Raw genomic sequence first — 18317 nt, 5'->3', positions numbered from 1 at the left:
ACAAAAGAGATCATCTTCTTAGGGGGAGAACACAGTTTTGAAACACACAGTTTTGGTAAGATTTTTGGACAACACATTTTGGAAACAATTTTGACTTTTTCTCATGAGTGTTGCCATCAATGCCAAAGGGGGAGATTGTTGGAAAATGCACACTCCAATGAGAAATTGTAGGTGATTGAAGGTATTGTCATTGATGGCAACCTTGCAATCCTATGGCACCGGCACCGAAAAACTCTACACCGACAGATAGTTTACCGACAACGGCAAAGATGATTACTGGCACCCCAACCAAAAGGATTTTGTTTATTACATTTTGTATTTAATTGTAATATCTTTTTGTAAGTTGACAAGGAAAATTGTAATAGGACTCATATATAAGTATGAGATCTTGTAGATCATTTAGTGTGTGGAAATGGTCAGATTATTGCAGAAGTATTATGTGAATATTAAGGCAGATTTTGGAGTAAGGATTATGGTTATTCTGTAAGCTTAAACTGGTACTGAACCTAGCATAGCAGATGTTGAACCAAAGTAGTACATTATATTGGATTTGCATCATCCATTTTTGTAAGTCAGTGAGACTTCCCTTTTGTAATTAAGCAACGAGCTTAGGCAGTTGGCCTTCTTGCATGTGCAGGCCCCTATTGTAAGTAATATTCATTTATTAGCCAGTAAGTGAAAATTGTGGGTCATAAATCCCATCGAGGTTTTTCCCACATTGGGTTTCCTCATTAAAAATCTTGTGTTATGGTGTGCTTTCTATGTTGTGCTTATTGTTCTTATTTACTGCATTAATTCTGGTTTACTGGTACACTGTTTTGGAATGCAATTTATTTAATAAGATCAGAAAATCCATTAGCTGGTTAGATACTGATTCCCCCCCACCTCTTAGTATTGGGAATCCTAACATGACCATCTCTGTTCATTAGCCAAGGCTGATTGGACTACTTGAGGATTTGGCAACTCTTTTGGTTTTCCAATATGTGGTTTTGGGCACGAACAGATTGGCGACTCTGTTGGGGAGTTGTTACATGAAGTTTTCAGAATCTTTGGTAGTTTGTTTTAGACTCTACTAGAGGAGAGATCCTAGAAGATCAGTTAAGTTGGTAATATTTCCTCTTAGGAGGTGGCAACTCTACATTTTAATACATGAATAATAATTGGTATGTTGAGAAAATAAGAGAAACCCCTAGGAATTTGTCCATAAGATTTATGCAGGGGAGGAGGTCTCTGCACAAGGGACAAGAATATTTTGTTTAGTTGAGTCCCAATAAAAGGAACAAAGAGAAAAAATCAAACATGGCATTTGAAGGATATAAGAGATTTCCTAGTAGGGAGGAAGATTCATCATCTACTGGCAAATCTGAAAAATAGGGAGTAAAATCCTATCTATAAAATAAGTACAAAAGATAATAGACATAGTCATGATGAGATCTTGACTCAGGAGGACAAGCAATGGGATGAAATCATACTTAAAATGGTCGATTTAAATGGAGATTAATCCAAGATGGTGAAATCTCTTAAAAGACAACCAGATTGGGTGTTGCAAAAACTAGGAATAAACAGAGATACAATTCAAAGCCCTAGGCCAGAAGAAATTGAAGACAAAAGTAAAGGTGAAATAGGCCAGCAATTCCTAAATATAGTCCCCCTGATATGAGAAGAATAGAACAATCTTTTGTAACTTATGATAACCCGTTATTAAATGGAACTAGAAGATGGAGGGATGTACATAGGGATCAAAGTGAAGAAAGACATGAGGATGGAAGAAGGAATGGAAATGGGGGAAATGATGGGAACTGGAATAACACAAATAGGGGTAACCATAAAGGAGGTAATGGGTATGGCAGCAGTCAAAATAATGGACATAATAGAGGTAACAATGGCAACTATGGAAATGGCAATGGTGGAGATAGGAACAACAATAATGGCAATAATAATGGTGGTGGAAACAGTGGGAATAATGGTAATTATGGAAACAATGGTGGATTCAATAGAGGAAGTATGAAAAATCAAGGCAACCATCATGTCGGCAGACGGCCTATGATTATTGAAAGATACAAATAGTTGGATTTCACTAGCATTGTTGGTTATCCAAATCAGATCACTAGTGATTTAAGATCAGCAATCCCTAAATTTTCAGGGAATGGAACTGATTTAGTAGAACAACACGTAGTTAATGTAAAAAATATCATTGAAGAATTTGAGTTTCTTCATGAGGATATATTCATGAAGTTGTTTGTTCAATCTTTGATAGAAGATGCAGGAGAATAGTTTAGGAATCTTCCTGATGGATGTATCGGCAGTTGGGATGAGTTTGTAACATTGTTCTTGGAAGAATTTGGAGATCACAATGATCCTTCATTTGCATCCCATGAATTAACAAGTATAAGGAAAAATCAGAATGAATCATTCGTTGAGTTTAATAAAATATTTAATAAAGTATTAAATAGAATACCCAGAGATGTCAGACCTGTTGATTCTTTTCTGATTAACTTTTATTTGAGTGATTTTGAAAGCAAAACCCATTATGAGATTTTGTCTCATTGACACGATACTCTACAACAAGCATTCAAGATTGCTGATACTATTGAGAACAATAGGAAAGTTGCTGGGAAAATTGCTAAAAGAGATGATCCAAAGTTATACAATACTAGGATTCCCAAGAAAGATGGCCTTACTCAGATCATGGACATGCTTAAGGACAAAAGGTAAACAAAATCTTAATGAAAATCCACCATACAAAAATAATAAGCAAACAAATTTCAATAGGCCCAGACTCCATGATATGCCTTATAGCACCAACTGGAAAGATGAGAAGCCAATAAAACCAAATCCGAGTAAAGAAACTCCAGATCCACTGAAGAGAGCAAATAACTTTGTGGGAGATTTTCCATGGTGTGAGGTCTGCAATCTTCCCCATGATGAAAATCAATGCATGATTGCACAAGGTCTGACGGAGGATGTTAGGGGTCCCACAGATACTGAGAGGGGGGGTGAATCAGTATCTAACCGATAATAGGAATTTCTTAAGTTAAAACATGCAGAACATAATATAACAGTGTACTGGTATGCAAGAAATAATGCAATAAATAGAATCAAGAATATCCACATGAAAAGTAAACCATAACACAAGATGTTTAATGAGGAAACCCGGTGTGGGAAAAACCTCGGTGGGATTTGTGACCCACAATATTCACTCACTGGCCAATAAGAGAATATTACTTACTATAGGGGCCTGCACATACAGGAAGGCCAACTGCCTAGAGCTCACTGCTCAATGGGAAGTCACACTGACTTACAATAAGGATTATACTAATCCAATGACTTGTATTGTTTTACAATAGCATTTTCAATGCCAGATTTAGTATCGGTTCCTTCTCTATTCTTTACATATACCCTTGACCTATATTTCACACATTAGGTCTACCTAATATTTTCCTTAATGCTTTCACATCACTCCTACAAGTGTCTACAATGATCTCCTTTATATATAAGAGTCATTTTACAATTTGCCAAGTCAGCTTACAATAATAAACAAAATATTACATAACAAAAATCATGTCGGCCTCTGTGCCGATATACTTGTTTTCTTCTGTGCTGGTGCCGATGTCCTGAGTGATCTGCTGATGTCGGTGCACTATCTTGCTGGTGTAATGCTTTGTCGGTATAATGTCTTGTTGGTGCCATAGGATTGCAAGGTTGCCATCAATGACAAAACCTTCAATCACATACAATGTCTCATTGGAGTGTGCATATGCCAACAGAGGATTGGCATCAAGAAGAGGAATGTGAGCCTATAATTAATGTGTTGTCATCAGATCCTATGTGGGGTAGAGATGAGGATTCATTTGAGGAAGAGAAACATTCAGATATGCAAAGGATGAGAAACCATCAGCAGTATAGCATACAACAGGTTTTTTCTAATGATGATGAAGATACCCCTGCCTTGAGAAAATTATTTCAAGAGGAAGCAGTGCCTTCTTTGAGAAACTTGATTGAGGAGGAGAAGACAGAATTCACAGTGGTTGTTGTTGCCCAGGTCAAGAGTAATTACCAGCTGAGAAACAGAACAATGAATCCTGAACAACGGAGGCCTACAGGAATATTCGTAAAAGTCTCAAAACAAAGTATGAACAAGGAGGTAAATGACAAGAAAGGAAAAGAGGATCCAAATGAACCAGCAAAGCAGATTGATGCTCCGAAGTTGGTCAAGCCTATGGAGAAAAAACAAATTAGTAAGCCTCTTTCAAATTGTGGAAATTTTATGTCTCAAGCGTTGTCTCAGGTAAAAATTTCTATGACTTTGCTTGAAGTGATGAAATTTCTAGATTACAAGAATCAAACTTTGAAAATCATATCAAATGTGGGTGATGCCAATAAAGAAAATTCAAAATCAAAAGAAGATCCTCCTGTGGTATATTTAGGCACATCCATTACCAAAAACTTCGCACAAGTGGATCCTTTTTATTTAACACTGCTTATAAATAATAAGATGGTTAAAAACTGCATGATCGACTCAAGAGCAGCAGTGAATATTATGCCAGAGGATGTCATGAAAGAGCTAGGAATGAAGGTAGATACCCCTTATGGAAAATGTTGTGCAATGGATAATAGGTCAGTCCCAGTGGTCGAGATCATGAAGGATATTGAGTTCAGGTTTCTAGTTTGTCTAGACACTACTTATAAAATGGATGTAATAGTTATACAAGCATCTGCAAACTATGGAATGTTTCTATCTAGATAGTCGTCAAACTTGGTAGGTGGATATGTGCAATTAGATCTATCATATGCTACCATCTTGGTCAAAGGAGGAGAGGTAAGAATCAATAGAGAACCAAGATCTCCCTACCTCATAGAAGAAGTTGATCCGGATCAAGTAACTTTCTTTTGCCATTCTAACATGGACAACTTTCAGGTAAGTATTTCTAAGCCTTTAGAAGTTGAAAAAATTGCAGAGGTTGTTAAACACAATGAAAGTTTAATTTGGAAATTGTATTTTGATGGTGCTTGCAGTAAGGACAGAAATGGAGTAGGAGTTGTGTTAATGGAAAATCATTTAAATACTCTTTCTCATTGTCTTTTGAATGTACTAATAATATTGATGAATATGAAGCTCTCTTATTAGGACTTAAATTAGCAAACAGGCATGGCATTAAGTTCCTAACAGTTTATGGTGATTCAAAATTAGTTGTTTCACAAGTTAGAGGCAAATTTGCTGCAAAAAATATAAAATTAAAAAGTTATAGGAATGAGGTTTGGGATTATATTGAACTTTTTGATACTTTTTCCATTAATTGGATTGAAAGGTCCAATAATATTTTGGCAGACTTTATGGCTAACTTGGCAATTAAATAAAATGATATCCCTTTTGATGATATTACACAAGTTGAAATTAAAACAAGACCATTTGTTCTTGATAATGTTAAGAGTTGGCAAGTGTTTGATGATGGCAGGGATCTGCTAAGATTTCTCTTTTATGAAGATCAATATACAGACCAATAGATTGATTGGAATGGACTTGTAAAAGATAAGGATGGCACAAAAATAGTACTTGGACAGGAGGTGTTGCAGCTGAAGATAAATAAAATCCCTAAGGGATTGGTAGAGATGGAAAGAATGTTTGATGATAAAGACATGACTAGTTTTAGACCTAGTTCAGGAGGGTGTGAAGGTGTTGAAAAATTAAAATTGGGAAGTGAGAGCAAACCAAGAGAAGTGTATATTGGAAAAAAGATTACACCAAAAATTAGAACAACATTGATAAATTTATTGAGAAAGTATAGGCATGTCTTTACCTAGTCATATGATGACCTTAAAGCATATAGAGAAGACCTTTTTCAGCATGAGGTACCATTAAAATCAGATGCTAAACCTTTCAAGCAAAAGCAAAGGACTATAAACCCTACCTTGGATCCTAAGATGAAGGAGGAGTTAATGAAAATGAGAAATGCAAGGATTATTGAGCCTATAAGACACTTAACATGGGTGTCAAACTTAGTACCAATACGAAAGAAAAATGGTGATATTAGGTTATGTGTAGATTTCAGAAATCTAAATGTTTCATCCTTGAAGGATAACTATCCTTTGCCTAACATGGAAGCTTTGTTGCAAAAGGTTATAGGAAATGAATTGTTCTCTATGATGGATGGGTTTTTAGGCTATAACCAAGTTAAGGTCAAGGAGTCATAAAAATACAAGACAACATTTACTACACCATGGGGGACTTATGTATATGCAAGGATGCCTTTCGGGCTAAGAAATGTAGGAGCTACATTCCAGAGGGCCATGGGTGTAGCCTTTGAAGGGTTAATTGATCATATTTTAGTAGTTTACCAAGATGATATGACTGCTTATTCTAAAAATGTAGAAAACCATTGTAATGACTTAGAAAAAAATATTATTAGAGCATTGGAATATGGAATATCTTTGAATCCTAAAAAATGTCACTTTGGGGTTACTGAAGGAAAGTTGTTAGGCCATATTGTTTCAAAAGATTGTGTAAGAATTGATCCAGAAAGCATTGCTACTATTGATAAAATTCAAATCCCAAAAACCGTTAAAGCAATTCAATCTTTTTTCAGTCAAATTAACTTTGTAAGAAGATTTGTTTCAAACTTTTCTGAAATCATAAAGCCTATTGCTAAAATGTTGAAAAGGGGTGCTAAAATAAAATGGACTAATGAGGCTCTCGAAGCTTTTGTAAATATCAAAAGAGCCATCAAAGAAGCCCCTATATTAAAATCACCTGATTTCTCTAAACCCTTCCAAGTATTTTCATTTGCTTCATTCTGTAGCGTCGTAACATTGCGACACTTGTAATTTCGACTGCATTTGGGTCTTCACGATGGCGGCCCAACGTTGAACCTGAATGGAGACCCCGAAACCTATTTACGACATCAAAAACTGCATCTTTCTGCACCTTGGCCTGATCCTCCTTGCACCCTACTATCCCGGGAGGTGGGACCATGGCGCCCAGTGCCCTGGTCCCTGGCCCTATTTTGGGCCTGGTCTCTTGTTGGGCATCGGGTCTTCAAGTTTGCAATTTGGAAAATAATGCTCCTAGGTCGGCCTAAGGTCAAAAAAATCAGTCTCCTAACCCTAATTGACAAGTATATAAACTAAATTTCCCCTTTCAGAAAAAGGAGGAAAAACATACATGTGCAAGAGGCGGAAGTGATAGGCAAACATTCAAACATTCAAACATTCAAACATTCAAGCATTCAAGCATTCCTTCAAGCAATTGAGCATTCTAAGTCTCCATTCAAGGCTAGGTGTTGCATTCAAGATAAGGATTCAACCATTGAAGAGGAGATCACCTATAACATACAACATACAACATCATTACACCTTCGCATGTAAGAATACAAACATTCTTACAACAAGGTATCAGTACTTGATTACATTACAAACATTTACATTTACAGCATCCTCATTTCTTGGTTAATTCCAAAACTGGGGTTTGACCTAAAGGCAAACCCCTAATCCCTAATCCCCCAATCGTCCTCTCTTTTCTGTGTGTAGGTTGCAGGTACGCGGCTGTAATTGAAGATCTGGAATCCTTGTGCAGAGACGAACAGATCCCCCTTCATTTTGTGGATTTTTCGGAGGACCGTGTGCACTCCGGGTGCCATCGTCCCGTCAACTTTCGCTCAAACTTGCAGGATAGCATTGTCTCGACATTTTACTACTAAATTCAGGTCTGTAGCTTCATCCCGTGTCCCAATCTCCATCTACAAGCGAATCTTTCTTACTTTTACATACATTCCTAGTTCAACCCTTTCTATCTACATTCTTTACAAAAGAGGGTATCCTTGATGTCTCAACCCTTGAAACTCATTTAGAATCTAGTCTTGCATTGTGTGGGATTGGATCTTGTGGGTTTCAACCCCTCTTTTGAATGTAAAGTCTCTCCTAAGTGAAAACCGTCAATCCTAGTGACCTCCTTTCTCTCTCCATGGAGTGGGGGAACACCTAGGGTTCGATTTTCCGCTTTACATTTTAGTGAACCCAATGTGAAACATCCTAATTCTGATTATTCATGGTTAGATCTAAAAAAAAAATTGCTTCCTTAATTACATTTCCATGTTTGATCTTTTGCAAATTTTAGAGGTTAATTGCATAAAAACCCTAAATTTTCTTTTTAGTAATTGAGCTTGTGAAATGTTTAATTATTAATGCTTGTTTCAGATCTACCCTTCTATTGCAAATTGTCAATTCATATTTGTGCTTTAATTCTGAAAATTAAGTGGTTAAGTGTCAAAACCCTAATTTTTAAAACCCTCTTGATTCAACCTTTGACCGATGATTTCACTGATCAAAACACCTCCAAATCGGTTGTAACTTTGGATTCCGCAACAAAATCATAATATCTCTCATCCCTAAAAATTTTGAAAAAAGTTGCAAGGACCATGTGCACCCCGAGCGCCATCGTCCCCGACATTTTTTCTGAAATTTTGGGAGCTAGATCTTACTGTATTTTTCTGCTAGAATCCAAAATCTTGGCTGATTTCATCAACTCTAACACTTTCAAAATTAAAGTCAAAGTTGGTCTAGTGATTGCTTGGATTAAGGCCTATAATCATTCAAAAATTGTTGAAATTGAAATTTTGTGTTAAAATTGTGTTTCTTACTGTCCTAAATCTGAAAAGTGTGTTGGCATTCATTCAAAATTTCTGTACTTTATTCAAATTCTTGCAATTTGTGACTTTTGAAATTAAGTGTTTTGCAACAACTTTGATTTCCGCTTTCAAATTTGAATTTTGCATGAAATTGAGTCAACTTTTAAATTTCAAATCTTGCATTGCTTTTAGTATTCCCTCTAAAATCATAAAATTCAAAATTCCAGTTTCCCTCTCTTTTTCAAAATTCAAATTTTGCATTTTTCAACAATCTTGGTAGGGTTCAATTTTGAGATTGCAACTTTAATTTGGCCTATCTACAGATCGTAAAATCACTCAATTTTTTCAAATTCGCTTTAAAATCATCATAACTTTCATCCCTGAAAATTTCGAAAAAAGCTGTGAGTACCGTGTGCACTCCATTCGCCACTGTCCCTGACATTTTTTCTGAAACTTCGGGAGATTGTCATGATTGCATTTAACAGCTTAAATCCAGGAGAATGGCTGAGTTTATTGAAATTTGCTACCTCTAAATTCGAAAATAAATTCAAAATTCAAGTTTTCAATTTTTAAGATAACAATTAAAATTAAGTGCTACCCCCTTGGCCTTAATTTTCAATTGTGCCTACCTTTCTTGGAAGTTGTGCATGAGTTTTACAACAATAAGCCCTACTTACACTATTCCAGTTAGATGAAGCCTTAGAATTAAGTCTTTCCAAGGTTTAATTACCGAGGAGATGGAACCTAATTTGAATGGCCTTTTTAACGAGGACATGGGAAATTCCTCTAATCCTCTTAATGATGAAGAAGCTCTCCATGAGGTTTTTGTAGAACAACTTTTGAAATTGAATAACCAATTTGATGATTTTCAGCAATGGATGTCTCGAGAATACCCCGATAGTCAAGCTCTTTCATTAATTGAGGGTCTAAAATGTATGGTTCAAAGTGATAAGAATGGAATTGATATTTTGCGTAGTATTGCACACATTGTGGATTCGAATGTGATGCCTATGAAGAGTTGTGCTGAAACTTTAGGTTATACACAACCTCCTACTCAAGTCAATCATTCTATTCCTTTGACAACTTCTATTGCTAGTATACCTACTTTTACATCAAACATAATGACTACTCCAATACAAAACATTCCACCTATGATCACCAGTCATGGGGGTAATCCTTCTTCTTCAATCAACCCTCTTCCTTCATTCAATCCGACTTCCTCATTCATTCCTTCAATGAGTATCCCTATTACATCTCCACAAATGAACATGACGCAAGGGGGAAATTCATTTAACCATTCCATTCCTCCTTGTAGTGTTCCTTCTTTCCAATCATCTCCTATGACTAACTATCATAGTGTCTTGCCCCCTTACTCTCAACCAATACCTTGTTTCAATAACATAATACCTCCATCACAATCTAACGTGTCTAATATGAACTCTTCGACTGAAGCGACCATTAACAATCTTGCACAAACTGTCTCTTCTTTACAGCAACAAATTGCCTCTATGAATCAATCTAAGTTTAGTGTGCCCACATTTGATGTTGCGAGCCCACTTTCTCTTGACATTGTTCGAGCTATCCCCCCTAAGCATGTTGAAATCCCGCAGTTGGAACTTTATAATGGTAAAGGTGATCCTCTAACACATGTTAAGACCTTTCAAACAATATGTGCCGATTTTGCTCATGACCAAAGGTTGCTTGCAAAACTGTTTACTAGAACATTAAGAGATAAGGCTCTACAATGGTATTGCTCATTGCCTTCCTATTCTATTACTTCTTTCCAACAACTTGCAAATGCTTTTATTCAACAATTTCAAAACAATATAATTCCTAAAGTTACTTTGATTGATTTAGTGCATTGTAAACAAGGTGTTAAAGAAAAAGTGATTGATTTCATTGGTAGATATAAGCATTTGTGTGCTCAAATTTCTTTTCCAGTACCTGACAATGATATTCAAAGAATCTTTATTTCTAATTTACAAAAAGATATTAGAGAAAAACTTCTGTTTTCTAAGTTTACTTCTTTCCAATAGTTGTGAGCAACTCTTCACAATTATCAACTGACTGTGAGTCAAATGGAACAAGCAAATCCTATGGCTCTGAGTGATAAGGGTGATAGTAGTCAACAACCATTTGGGAAGTTTAAACTGAACAGAGAGTTCATTAAGTTCAATGAAAACATCATCAACAACAATGTGAATGCAGCATCAGGTGTGCCTCCTATTTCTAAGTTTTTCAAGAAAGAAAGAAAGTTTACTCCTTTGAATGAATCAGTGCATAGTATTATGAATAAGTTATTCGAACAAAATGTGCTTACTCTCCCTCCTATAAAGCAAATAGATCCTGCAAAGATTAATTCACCCTATTTTGATAACAAATATTTTTGTCAATTTCATCATCAACCTGGGCATGATACTGAAAAATGTTTTGTTTTAAAGGGTAAAATTCAAGATTTGATCGATAATAATACTATCTCTATTTCAGATGTGAATGATAAAGGCAACACATTTGTAGCTCCTCCTAACCAAAATCTTAAGATTTTTACTGATCCATTACCTTCTCATACCTCTAATGTGATTGAGACTAATGATTCCTCTTTCTCACCTGATGGTCTTGTGTCTATGACTCCGAATGTGATTAACTTTGTGGAGTAGCAGAAAATCCCTAAAGAGCCTTCCATCACATTTGATTCTAGTGAAACTATCAGGGCACCTGATAGTCCTTTATATATAGTTGCAAAAGTCAAAAATACACCTTGCCATGGAGTGCTTATTGATCCTTCTTATATGGTTAATGTCATTACTGAAGAATTTCTTTTTACTTTGCAATTGAATCAAGTGATCTATGACAAAACAAATGTGGTTGTGAAATTATTTGATGCATTTTCCTCTCCTGCAATTGGTTCTATTACATTACCTATTGAGGTCCATAACAAATCCCTTAATGTGCGCTTTGCTATTATTCCATCATCCGAACAATTTCGTGTGAAGCTAGGCTATCCTTGGCTATCTTCCATGAAAGCTATTGCTTCTCCTATTCACAAGTGTTTGAAATTTCCCCATAATGGTGAAGTTGTTACTGTCAATCATAGTCTCTTTAAACCAGCTGAAAGAACTTCTAGCGTTCCTATTGATTATTTTTGGCCTAAACAATTTCAATCTCTTCCACCGCGAAGTGATCATCTTTTCAAATCTTATCAAAAGTGGAAAAAAGATATGATCCTATCTCTAAGTGAACCTAGAACACCCAAACTTGATATTCCTATCATTCTTGAGAAGGAAGTTCTTCCTTTGAAAGATAAAACTAATGTCTTTCCTCAAGAAGATTCCTAGCCCAACCCTATGGATGTGACTACATCTATGTCTAATAAACTTTCTAAAGGTAGACCTATACCTCCTCGTCATGATGGACTTGGTCTCCTTCCTAAACCAGATATTCCTCGTTTATATGGAGCAGTTCCTCCTACTTCCTCTTATAGAGAGAAGAGACCTTCCTCTTCTCCTATTATTCAACCTAAGAGACCACAACCTAAACACCTAAGTGATAAGGATGAGAACATTCCTCCTCCTCAATCTTCTCAACTTCCTACTAAGACTAGACGAAATCATTCTGTACATGAATGCCGATGAAAGTGTTGTCTTAGAGCTCATGCAGCTGTTTCCCAAACTTTGCAATCCCCAAAAACACCTTCAGCTAGCATTATTCCATTTTCTCCTCAGCCAAAAATTGAGCCAAAATCTCCTAAACATAAGATGCATGATGGTTTTGATCCTGTGCGAGTTAAAAATCCTATTTTTGTAAATCTTGATGATGATATAGATGAAAATGTTATTCATGATGAAAATGTTACTCCTCTTTCTTCTGATAGTGAATATGAATATGTTGATGTTGATAACCATTTATCTAACACATTTTCTAAACCACTTATCCTAGCTACTAGACAAGAACAACGTGGCTTGGAACATGAACATAGCCCTTGTTTGGATCTTGTGATAGCTCCATCTGCTGTGTTTGATGTTCCTCCTCTAGCGTGTTTCCTGCCTTCCCGAAATATTGATCAGCAAGATCGGGGAGTGGATGATGTGCTAGACTAGTTCATTAGCATAGCAGACTCTCTCCTCCTCTCTTGATCTCTTTTGTTACTTCTTCTATGTGTTATTCTCATTCTTCTTTTTGTTGTCCTTAGTGTTTTCTACTTGAGGATGATGCAAAGCATTGAGATCTCTTTTGGTCTCTCTCATGTTGACTCAAAAGACACATGTGTTCCCTCCTTCTAGGTGACCTTCCTTGATTAGGGAATGAAGAACAATTATGCATACATACATATGATATACATGAATTATCATATAGCATACTGACCCCAAGGAAAGCGAAGTCACCTCGTGCTTTGTGTTTTGTGTCTATTATCCTTGGGTTTATCTCACACTTGGGGGCTAAATCTTTGTGATAATGTGCTCCTTTCCCTTCTCATTTCTTATGTGTATCACTACCTTAAAGCAATCACCCCCGATGAGGTGTGTGCGATCACTTTAACGTACGAGGCATACATTCCATTCATATCTCTTCAAGATACTTAAAAATTTCTTGGCGAACTTAGCTTTGCCTTGAAAATTTTTGGTATTTTTCTTGCATGACTCATAGTGAGGGAACCTTACTACTGACAGTCATGGTTCTCCCTCATGATCTTTCCTTTTACTTTGTCAATCAAATTTATAAGATCCTTAGTCCACTGGGGGCTTGGTGTATCTTGCCTCCTTACCGTGGTGAAAGTCTTTCAATGTTGTTTCCTTGTACTTTACCGGAAGTATGGGCGTACGCTTATACTCCCGCTAAAGTGGGGGCTAAATGTAGCGTCGTAAAATTGTGACACTTGCAATTTTGATTGCACTTGGGTCTTCACGATGGTGGCAGAACATTGAACCTGAATGGAGACCCCGAAACCTATTTACGACATCAAAAACTGCATCTTTCTGCACCTTGGCCTGATCCTCCTTGCACCCTGTTGTCCCAGGAGGTGGGACCATGGTGCCCAGTGCCCTGGTCCCTGGCCCTATTTTGGGCCCGGCCTCTTGTTGGGCATCGGGTCTTCAAGTTTGCAATTTGGAAAATAATGCTCCTAGGTCGGCCTAAGGTCGAAAAAATCAGTCTCCTAACCCTAATTGACAAGTATATAAACTATATTTCCCCTTTCAAAAAAAGGAGGAAAAACATACATGTGCAAGAGGCAGAAGCGATAGGCAAACATTCAAACATTCAAACATTCAAACATTCAAACATTCAAGCATTCCTTCAAGCAATTGAGCATTCTAAGTCTCCATTCAAGGCTAGGTGTTGCATTCAAGACAAGGATTCAACCATTGAAGAGGAGATCACCTATAACATACAACATACAACATCATTACATCTTCGCATGTAAGAATACAAACATTCTTACAACAAGGTATTAGTACTTGATTATATTACAAACATTTACATTTATAGCATCCTCACTTCTTGGTTAATTCCAAAACTGGGGTTTGACCTAAAGGCAAACCCCTAATCCCTAACCCCCCAATCGTCCTCTCTTTTCTGTGTGTAGGTTGCAGGTATGCGGTTTTAATTGAAGATCTGGAATCCTTGTGCAGAGACGAACAGATCCCCCTTCGTTTTGCGGATTTTTCGGAGGACCGTGTGCACTCTAGGCACCATCGTCCCGTCAACTTTCGCTCAAACTTGCAGGACAGCATTGTCTTGACATTTTACTACTAAATTCAGGTCTGTAGCTTCATCCTGTGTCCCAATCTCCATCTACAAGTGAATATTTCTTACTTTTACATACATTCCTAGTTCAACCCTTTCTATCTACATTCTTTACAAAAGAGGGTATCCTTGATGTCTCAACCCTTGAAACTCATTTAGAATCCAGTCTTGCATTGTGTGGGATTGGATCTTGTGGGTTTCAACCCCTCTTTTGAATGTAAAGTCTCTCCTAAGTGAAAACCGTCAATCCTAGTGACCTCCTTTCTCTCTCCATGGAGTGGGGGAACACCTAGGGTTCGATTTTCCGCTTTACACATTCTATACTATTGTTGTTGTCATGTTACAAAAGAATGATGAAGGTCATGAACAACCAGTGGCATTTTTTAGCAAAACATTGCAAGCATCTGAGTTGAATTATAATTTAAATGAAAAACAAGCTTATGCTCTTGTTGAAGCTGTGAAATATTTTATACCTTGTCTAGTTGGTGCCACTGTCATTGCTTATGTACCAAGTGTTGTTGTTAAAGACATCTTCAGACAATCAGAAACTATTGGGAGGAGATGTAGATGGATAAATCAAATCCAAGAATTCAATATTGAACTATAAATCAAAAAGTTGGTAAGGGGTCAGGGTTTGGCAAAGTTAATGGCAGAATCCAATTTTGAAGCAACACAGGTAAATCAGGTAGAGCTTGAAATGTACAAATTAGCATTGAGAGATGTCTTTGGTATAAAAATATTGTATATTACTTAAGATACATGAAATGTCTGGATAGTTTAAGTGATAGTCAGAAAAGGACTTTAAAGCTTCAAACATCTAAGTATGTGTTACTTAATGGAGATCTATACTAGAAAAATAGAGATAGTATTCTTTTATTGTGTCTAGATGAGTGTCAGGCATCTGCTATTTTAAAAGACTTACATGAAGGTGTATGTGGAGGCCACTTCTCAGCCAAAACAACTGCTGATAAGATTCTAAATGGTGGTTATTATTGGCCCAAAATTTTGAGAGATAGTCATGCTTATGTCAGAAAATGTGAAGCATGTCAAAAGTTCTCAGGAAAACTTAAGTATAATGGAGCCATTCCTCTCAGACCAATGCATACAGAGGAACCATTCCAGATGTGGGGTATTGAATTTATAGGGGAAATAGAAAATAAATCTAGTGGTGGGCATAAATGGATTTTGGTGGCTACTGACTATTTTAGTAAGTGGGTTGAAGCCATTCCTACAAGACAAACTACCACCAAAGTTGTGATAAAGTTTCTTTTGGAAAACATTCTTACTAGATTTGGGGTACCTCAGAAAATTGTGGTAGATAATGGGATGTGTTTTAGATCCAATGAGTTCTCTTATTTCTGTGTAAACTATGGCATTACTTTCTCCTATTCATCACCTTGCCATCCCCATGGAAATAAGCAAGCAGAATCCAACAATAAAAACTTGTTGAAGATTATCAAAAGGATGTTGGGTGATAATAAAAGAGCTTCGGATTCAAAATTGATATTAGCAGTATGGGCCGATAGAGTGACAGTCAAAAATTCCATAGGATTTGCTCCATATGAGCTTGTGTATGGAAAAGAAGAAAGATTACCTTTGAGTAATTTGCTCCCAGTTTATAAATTTGTTACAGAGGCATTTTTCAGAAGAAGTAAAATTTATGGGGGACAAATTGATGGCTTTGGTTGAGTTGGATGAATGTAGAAAAGAGGCCCAAAAAGAAATATTTAGAGGCAACAGATGGTTAAGGCTTTATATGATAAAAGGGCTTTTGACAAAACTTTTGAGGAGGGAGAATGGGTACTAAAATGGAATGCCAAAGAACAAGACAAAGGAAAACATGGAAAAATTGATGCACTCTGGCTAGGACCTTATATCGTCTTTGCAAAAGGTGGAGAAAGATCATATTACTTGCAGGATACTGATGAAGAAGTGCTAGAATTTCCAATTCATGCTCCATATCTCAAACACTTCTTCTCTTGATGATCAAGTATTATTTCTTATATTATAGTAATATAGTTTTTTCTCTTATTTTCAGTTATATGTTTTCAATTTTCATTTTGGTCTGCTTTCCAAAGATAACTAGGATCTTGCTATGGCCTTAAAGAGAACATACATCCCAAGAAAGAGCCACTGTTAGCACATATTTTTACAAACTACTTTGTGCTAAAATAGATGCCCCTTTTCTTATCATTCAAGCATTTACTGTGGGTCTTTTATATGCAAGAGCATATTGAAGAAAATGGAGCTGTCCAAAGATTAACTAGCATCGCCAAGACTCCCAAACCTGCGCCTATAGAACGGTGGAAAAGGCTTTGGAAAATTTCAAGTGTGTTGCGCTAGCAGAGGGAAAGCCTTTATCCCACATTGTATGTGGGATAAGCTTTTTTAACGTTTAAGTCCAAAGCGGCCTGTATGATAACTGTCGAAAGACAAAAGGATTTTGGCGTGAAGAAGGTTGAAGCCAGTGGACCCCATGCGTGTGCATATCCCAAGGAAACCAAATTTTTACAATAGACTGAAGAGGATGGAGGCTAAATATCGAGCAAGTTTGATTGATCGGATGATGATCGCAGAGGATATGATCGCTGCTGCTATGTTGCAAGATAGAGATGCACATTTTTTTAAACTTGTGACTTAGCGACTAAGAATGTGCAAAAAAAGGGGAGGTTAATGAGCACGCAAGCTTGAAGCGGATCAACGACCATCTCTATACTGCAAGATGAAGTTGTGTGACCTATATCCCCCATGACATAGCGACTGCCAAGGTGGCAAATGAGGTGTCATCCCGGTAGATCTGCAAGTGAGTCAAGATGTGCCACGTGGTGGAGCACAGAAGAAGAACCTAGGTCCAGTGGTGGATGAAATGGCAAAATAGATAGGGTCCAGTGGCAGTCAAGGCAGACCCGCAAGAGAACCAAAAAGTGACATGCGGCATAGACAAACAAAGAAAAGAGAGAGTCGCTTAGGAAGGGTTAAAGGCCAAGCAGATAAGGATGATCGAATGGTCAAACAAATTGATCCAATAGTGGTCACTATACTGCGATCAAAAGGTACTTGATGTGTATTCATCACGACTTGGCAACTAACCACTAGCAGTAGGTAGTAGACTGAGGCAGTTAAGGCAAAAGGTATTGATGAAACTGAAGAATCGATAAGACCTGTGAATAGCTCGCCGATAAGGAAGTTTGGCCAAAAAGATAAAGAGTGATCTTCGAACAAACTAGAAGAAGATACGTGGCACGAATGGATGCGCACCAAAGGGGAAAATTCCTTTAAATAATAAAAGGGAAGTATATTCTCTACTTTACGTTATTTAAAAGTGCATTAAAGATAAAATTTATTTATATTTGAATGAATGCCTTGAATATATATTTTAGGGTAAGGTATTATTTTATATGGATAAATGCTATGTTTGCAAATTATTGAAGGGAAATACTTTGGTTTTATTGGACTATTTTAAATGAATATTTATACAAAGATGATTGACTTTTCAAAATCTAAGGTGGAGTATATTTAAGTTTCAAATGAAGGAATTTGATTGGCTCATTTTGTGTGTAGAAAATAATGAGAAGATAATGATTACTTCCCGAGGAATTTTATCAAGGCGAAGAATAGAAGACACATTATTAAAGCATCATTAAGTATTTTAAGGGTTTTCATTTGTAATTTTTTATCAAACCAAAGGGTGTCTCCTTTGGAGGGAAACTATCTGTAATTCTCGTTTGTATGAAAGGGTGTGTCCTTCCATATATGTCTTTTTGATTCACATACTTATAGGGAGTCATTTTTTATGTAAAAGGGGAGGAATCATAAAAACAACATAAGGTTGTAGGGATTGAATATCATTTTGTATCAAAGAAGTCTATAGGAAGAAGAAGTATCATTTTGTGCAAGCAATCTATAATGAAGTATTTACAAGTGCAGCTTATGTATGCAATCATTTCCTGAAGA

This window comes from Cryptomeria japonica, chromosome 3 (genome assembly GCF_030272615.1).
Source record: "Cryptomeria japonica chromosome 3, Sugi_1.0, whole genome shotgun sequence".
NCBI classification, from domain to species: Eukaryota; Viridiplantae; Streptophyta; class Pinopsida; order Cupressales; family Cupressaceae; genus Cryptomeria; species Cryptomeria japonica.
The sequence above is the reverse complement of the archived record's forward strand: the minus strand, read 5'-3'. Positions refer to the sequence as shown.